Source organism: Rhipicephalus sanguineus, chromosome 2 (genome assembly GCF_013339695.2).
Source record: "Rhipicephalus sanguineus isolate Rsan-2018 chromosome 2, BIME_Rsan_1.4, whole genome shotgun sequence".
In the NCBI taxonomy this organism is placed as follows: domain Eukaryota; kingdom Metazoa; phylum Arthropoda; class Arachnida; order Ixodida; family Ixodidae; genus Rhipicephalus; species Rhipicephalus sanguineus.
In genome coordinates, this window is record NC_051177.1 from 230968939 (window position 1) to 230976425 (window position 7487).

At 48.1% G+C, this 7487-nt stretch overlaps 1 protein-coding gene across 6 annotated transcripts in view; it reads right to left on the minus strand.

Moving 5' to 3' along the window:
* Positions 1-6990, minus strand: part of LOC119384158 (uncharacterized) — a 290104-nt gene extending 283114 nt beyond the window's left edge. For 3 of the 6 annotated variants that reach the window (XM_037652446.2, XM_049412786.1, XM_049412784.1), the window contains exon 1: positions 6853-6987. The gene's annotated coding sequence lies outside the window, so the exon portion shown is untranslated. Of the gene's footprint in view, positions 1-6852 lie in introns of all 6 variants that reach the window. The other 3 variants (XM_049412785.1, XM_049412783.1, XM_049412782.1) reach the window with 2 other exon arrangements.
* Positions 6991-7487: the final 497 nt, after the last annotated feature.

Sequence of the window (7487 nt, forward strand, 5' to 3'; positions counted from 1 at the left end):
CTCTTTAACAGTCGGTCGATTGTGAAAGAGCTGGCCACTGGACAAGTCATTTACGGCAGAATATATGGGATGATCAGCGGTCGCGTTAACCTTAAAAGGCCAGTAAACAACCCCGAGGCCCAAAAATTGTAATGAAGAGAAATATGCGCACTTTTGCTATATGAACATGCTGCCGAAAGAATTTTGCGAGTACGTGCTATAATAAGGAAGTTACAGGGGTTGGAACATCCGTTTCAGCTGGTTTCAAATTTTCACGCGGCCTCACCACCCTTCTCCGCCACAGGAAGGGGGAGGCGTAGCCCATCGTCGTGACTCCGCCCACTTCGGCAGCGTGACAGAACGTCAGCAATTGACGTCATCGGTGAGCTCGATCAGACGCAATGCACTTCCGCTTGCTGGGGCTCCTGGTTGTTTGTTGTTTACATTGTCGCACGTGCTCTGTAACTTGATGGGCAGTTTTCGGCTCTTCGGTATTTTTAAACCTTTGTGACAGTTCACAATGCAGCAGGAATGCGTGCCTGCTTTCCAAGACGACAAAGGGGCGCGAGAGAAAAGAACCCTGCTTGCCGCGCGTGCAATGGGAAAACCAAGCAAGAGCGGACCGAGCTATCAGAGATTCCTCCTCTCTCCGCTCGATTTGCAGCCGACAACGCTTCCTCCACATGTTGGTCATGTCGAAGGCCAAGTGAGCGTAGGTGCTACGCAGTGCGAGGAATATATGCGCGACAACCCGACAACTGCGTGGCTGAAACCGCATCACCAAGAAACGAGGTGCACTTTCCTAGCGGTGGGTGGAAACAGGAACTGACGTTAAGTTGTTGAGACCCGATTTAGGCCAATCGACGACCTCAGTGGTACGTGAAGTTGGCCATGGCAAGTTTGCGTCACTGCACGTACGAGTGGGATTGGTCAGGCGAAAGAGAAAGGTGCTGGAATTGTTTTTCGAAATGGAGGGTCTGCGCGGCGCACAGCGCCGTAATATTCGGAAAATGTGATCGCCGCAGTCTACTGTACGAATTGGCGAGCTTGTTTGGGGGTTGTAAAAAAGAGTCAGAGCCTGTTTACTGGCCCTTTAAAAAAATACACAAAAGATAGGTGCGATCTCTGGATATGAAGCGACCACTCGTCTGATTCCACGTAGAGGCTTTCTACAGGGCTTGTTCTGAAGGCACCTATAGAAAGTCGAATGCCTAAATGGCGGACAGGGTCCAGCTTTTTCAGAGGGGTTGTCATTGCAGACTGGTAAGCTATCACCCCATACTCTGGACGCATTTGTATAAAGCTTTTATAAAGGCCCACGGGACATTTTATGTCGCTGCCTCAGGTTGTGCGTGACAGCACCTTTGGAATATTCATGGTCTTCCTGCATTTCTTTTTAACTCTTTCGTGACCGTGGGAAAATTGGCCACATTTTGTATTCTTTAGTAATTATTTTTTATTTGAGTACTATGGTAGATACAGTGTACTGTTATATATCAATATAAAGCTAAGTGATTGTACTTTTTCATGGTATTAATTTAAAAAATAATATTAGGGTATAATATGCAAGAATATTTGACACAAGATTTATTGAACATTGCATAGAACGTTTTTAATGTTGTGCTCTCGACATGAAAGAAAAAAAAACTGAAAATAATCTGAAATATACAAAATGTTTGCTCAAAAGTTTTCTATATTAGAACAAGCCCTTAATAATCTAGCTCACAAGGCGCATGAGTTGCACGGTTATACTGTTTCCCTCCACAAATTTTCCAGACAAAGTAATACAATAAATATAATTAAGAAGAATAAATTTTCTATTGACGCACAGGTGTTTTAGAATATGCTAAATAACAGCACAAGAAAATTCACATACCAAAAGGTAGGATTGAACACGGCACAAAAACATCCTAACGTATGGCTTCGCCGCACAAAAATATATTCTATAGTCGTAAGGTCCAAAAAAGCCGTCACATTTCAATGTCTGACACTATCGAAATAGGTGGAACCATGTCTTAAAGCTCCAAGATGTAAAAAAAAAATTTCTTCTCTAAGGTCGGTGTGCCACTTGGGAAAACGGGCATTACAAGCGGCATTTGTCCGGTCGTCAAGCTTCTTGATCTCACAGCCCTTTTCGAATTTTCTCCGCTTTGTCAATCAGTAGGACTTGTTGTGAATGCACTTGTTTTGGGGACGTGTAGTCGTGCAAGCTTGACAATACCCATATAGAGCGACAGGAAAATGAAATTCGCCATCTCTGCGGCCGTGACCATTTCCCAAGAACCATCATCCGTGGCATAAGACTGCTTCTACAGCTTGAAACCAAGGAACCCCGCCTTCAACAGACACGTACACAAGAAGAGAAGAAAGACGATTCTTGTGTCTCTTGAAGGCTGGGTTTCTCGTTTTCAAGCTATGTACCGACAGGCCCAACACCAGACTCTTCTGCTTCTACAGGATTTCCAACCATGCACACAAAGTTTTGTTAGCACAAATCCTGTTTATTACTTTCGCTGTGAAAAAGGTGCCCAAAACGCCGATTCTCCTTGTGACACATATCGTTTCACTGCGCAACACTACTCTGAGGACACGGCCGGGTACTCTTCTTGGGCTGAACATTACTCTCTACTGGCTGATGATGATGTCGCCAAATTTTCATCATGTACTGTTCAGACACTACAAATAGAGGATATAATAGCGCCGACATCCTCAGAACATTTCAATCAGAGTAGAAATCAATGTGCCAGAAAGGGTAACGCACTGATCAACACCCGACTGCAACCCGGGCTCGTTCTATGGTTTTTTATCATCCAAACTATATTTCCATGATTTGACATCATCGTCAGAATCACTTCTGCCAGAAACAGTAGAAAAATTGCTTGCAGAGGCAACAGAATCGTACAAGGAACAACTTTTCCAAGAGGGTCTTGCTTCCGGGTGGTCTGCCATTTTCACGAACAAAGCAAGCAAACCAGCCCTCGAGGTCTTCACTTTCAGTGAAGTCAAGCAGGTCTTGGTCAGACACTGGACTTCGGGGAACGGTGCAGTGTCAGGGGTGCTTGCACGGGAGACATGCTTTGAACGATTTTCGTACTGGGTCTTCACACTTCAATGAGAAGGACCCCATTGGCCGTTCTTGTAGCCCAATAGATTTTTTAAATGCGATACCGAGGCTTACTTGACAAAGATGCTAAAGATACTCACATCGAAGATACTCGTGGCTAAAGTTCGTCAGTGTCACATTTCCTTTGCATTCATGTAATCGAGCAATTCCATATGCGACACAAATTTCATGGTCTATCAGCAAGTGTCAATCACTCGCGATAATGCCTCCTATGTTAGCTGGTGTTTTTGTGCCGACTTGTGTCGTGACACTGGAGCGTGGCAGAATCATCACTTCATCCTCGAGCTCGTTCAAGGAATGGTCACGCAAGTCTGTATCCAGCAGCATCACTTTGTCCATTGATAGCATTATCGATTTGGTTCGTAAGTCGATGACGGTGCCGTGCAGGTTTAAGAAGTCCATGCCAAGAATGACATCCCTCAAGCATTGATCCAGGATTAAGAAGCTCACAGCATAAGTCCGATTATGGATAGTGACTCTTGCTGTGCAGACTCCAGACGGCGTTATTAGATGGCCTCCAGCTGTCAGGATTTCAAGGCCTTCCCAGACGGTCTTAACTTTCAACTTCGCGGCGAATGGCCCACTGACGACGAAATAGTCGGCTCTAGTGTTGACGAGAGCGGTGGCATAGTGGCCATGAATAACAACGCCGAGGTCGCTAGTCCTCTGTCTGGCGTTGTGGTCAGGTCGTGGCATCTGATGACGGCTATGTCGGGTAGTTCCACTGCTTCTATGTGGTGTCGTCAAGTCTTCTTCTGGCCGTGAAGTTTTGTCGTCAGGCCTCCGTTCAGCTTGCTGCGTGTTTGTAAGATTTTGTCGCGGCGGTGGTGGAGGATCTTCGCTATTTTGTCATATAGCAACCGCACCTCCAACAGTTGCTGCCCTTAGTTTTCTGGATATGGGCTCACGGAATGCCTCTGGGTAGGGCTGCGGTACTGTGGGCTTCGCTGAGGGGACCAGTAGCATCTTGGCAATGGCAAACGTGACAGACGTCGAGGTGGCCATTCAGTGTCGTCGAGGTAATCGCCAATGTCGCGTGGCTGCTCACCACAGTGGTAGCAGAGCGGGCGGTTGTGAGGGGCACACCAAACGTCCGCTTTCCTTGACGCGTAGCGCTGGCCAACAGGCAGACGGTATGGCGTCGGTGGTATCTGGCGACGGTACTGCGGCGGTTCAGCGTCTTGACATAGGCATGGAGAGGGAGCAGTACAACGGACTGCAGCAGCATAGCTGATCGCTTGTGGCTCAGACTGCGCTGGTTCAGATGCTCCCAGAAATTGCTGGATTTCCTAGCGTACAATGTCGGCAGTCGGGTCCACTTGAGGCTGCGAGAATGGCAACAATTTCCATAGCTCCTCTCGCACGATCGCTCTGATGGTCTCACGAAGGTTGTCAGATTGCAGCACTTCAACCTCCCCGTAGGTCGTCGTCGGTATGTGGTAGTTGTACTGCCTGGTACGCATTTCAAGTGCCTTTTCGATTGTCGTGGCCTCAGAAATTAATTCCATGACCGTCCTCGGTGAGTTGTGTCAAGTCCAGCAAACAGTTCTTGCTTAACTCCCCGCATCAGGAAGCGAATCTTCTTCTCCTCGGACATAGCGAGGTCGGCAGCGAAACAGGCGGATCATTTCTTCAGTGTACACACCGGTGTTCTCATTCAGCAGCTGTGAATGGGTCTCCAGTAGGGTTTCAGCTCTTCCCTTACGGACAACGCTCGTGAAGGTGTCCAGGAATGCGGCGCGTAAAAGGTCCCAGGTCGTGAGCAAGGCCTCTTGGTTCTCGAACCATGTCCGAGCAACGTCTCCCAAGGCAAAATAACATGCCGTAGCTTGTCTTCATCGGTCCAATTGTTCAAAAGGGCAATGCCGTAGTAGCTTCAAGTCAGCTTTCCACGGTCTCTGAGTCCAGCGAAGGTTGTTGGCTACCTGGGTTGATGTAGCCAGATCAATGTAGGGGCCCCTGGGACTGTCATCGTTGCTGTCGAGGTCCAAGTCTTGGTTTGCTTGGCGTTGTCGGGTAGGGGCCTGTACTCTGGCTGCAGTCCTAGCTACCTGTGGATAGCTCGACGATCCGGGATGTCTTTAGCGTCTCATTGTTCACGACTTAGATCACGGCTTCAACTGGGCGTCCAGCACGTGGCCGAACCAGCACCTCAGCCAGATGTCATGCGGTCGAAGAAGGCAGCCCTCGACGTGTTCAAAGTTACTCTTTATTCCGGCGAACTTGTGCCCAGGAAATGAAAAGTTAAAGTTCAAGCAATACACGCTGTACACTGATAGTGGCAACCACTGTTGTTGGTCGTAGGTAATCTGATCAACAGTAAAGCACATTGGCATTTTATACCTGTGGCATCGAAGGTTCCAGCATTATTATTGGTGGCCAGGTTAGTTCCAGAACAAGCTCTACTGTTTGCACTGCATGCTCAACCTTATTAGAAGATTCGTAAATAATCTGGAAGGTTCCCAGACATTTGGGCGTGGTTTGCACAAGGCATTAAATGTGTAACAGACCGGTTACGTAAATATACAAAAAGAAGCGCGCATGGCAACATCATGTTGTTAAGAAAAGCACGATACTTTAAATGTGGGCAAAAAAAAGAGGAAAAACACAGCACGAGCAATGGCTATCAACTTACCTAAACAGGTAAGGAAGCTGGCTTCCCCACCTATGCCTTAGCTTCAGCATGTGTAAAAATAATAAAGACAATGCAAAAGCCGAATAAGTGCGCGCCAAAGAATAATGATGTTGCAACAAGAAAGAAATTTGCAGTTTTCCCATTGGACCACTCAATGATTTAAAAAGGGTGGCCTCTGGGTGCAGTTAGGAAACACCAGATAAACTGGGGAAAATTTGTGCTCTCTTCGATAAGAGGCAGCAAGACTCACAACCCGGTGATTTTAGCAAATGTTCCATAAAACACACTAATTCCATTTGGCGCATGTGTAGTACACTGGATCCCTTTTTTTCTTCTGGTTGTACATAGGGGGCCAGACGGGCCGTTGTGTTAATGTGCGGCTCAGGGGACACTTGAATTCTTTAAAAGTATTGAAGTGTTCACATTTGTCTATGCACTGTCGAGAATTCACTTGTGTACCACTTGTATATAACATGACTAGTCTTTACAAAACCGAGAGTCAGTTTCACCAATAAATAATAGAAGCGTGAAAGATTAATAAGTTGGGAGTGGAATCCACATGTAACTGTTGTCTCCGATTATATGAGCACTCCGGACACGTGATCATATATGTGCATGAGCAGTTGCCATGTATAAGTGTTACTTTCTCCAATCAACTTTCAGTTGATAGCGCTCGTCTTGCAGTTTTCCTCCCGCAATAACATATTTTCCTAAAGCGAGGCCGACAAGATAACGAAGGCAGCAAAGCCTAAAAGGAATCGCCGCAGCATACAGCAACACCAAAGCAGCTCGCAGCGTTGTATGGCCGTGAGAGATGTAGTCAAATGAGCGGCAATACGCGTGCGCAACACACACGTGCGGCCCACTTGGTAAGAAACGCATCAAATGAAGTCGACACAGCATTCGAAGGCAAGTGCGGCTTTTCGGGGCCCAGCAGTGCACATGACAACGGAAGTGGTACGAGTACTCGAACGTTGTGCTGCAGTAAACAACAGCGGGTGTCATGCAATGCAATCGCTTTCAGGCCTGGTAGTCGTTTGAGGCATCATTGGCTGCAACCGAGCAGGGCCGGCAACCAGCGGCACGCGAAGATGGGAACAGCTTGCTTGCTCACCGAACGGTTCACGGTGCACGACTGCAAAACGCAGCTCGACAGCCTCGAGGTCTCGACAGTCTCGATCCAACGACGCTTTACCGACCTTCGAGATCACGTGACGCGCTCAGCTGTGTATCCGGCTACGAAGAGACGACCGCTGTCGGCTGCAGTCGGCCGCATTTCAGTTTCACTTGTGCTATCCCCGAGGGCGAGCGCCACAGTCCAATCAGCTGCGCAGTGCAGCGCTACTGGCGCTACGTCTCGCGACGTGCTGGGCATTCATATTTTTTTTTTATCAAGAACCAATTTAAACATATCCACACACCTCCTGCCAGCTAGGGCCCCGTGCTGCCCATGCAAGCTACTGGCCGCTGTTAAGTTTGGCCCTCAAATGTAAGACGCTAGTGTGCGTCGACCTGTTGGCCGAAAGCCTTTCCCACCGGGATCGGCCCTCGTCGGCGGCGCCGAGCCTGGCATTTTTCTGGAAGATTGCTACCTGTGGTCGATGCGGCCCGTCGTCGTGGCGTTACGCGGAAGCCCAACGAGGGAGTCGCAGACACTCCTTTCTGCGCGGTGACCTCAACGTATACGTGGGACGCATGGTTCCCATCGTTCGAGGGCCTGTGTTCACCTTAACGCAACAAACATAAGCG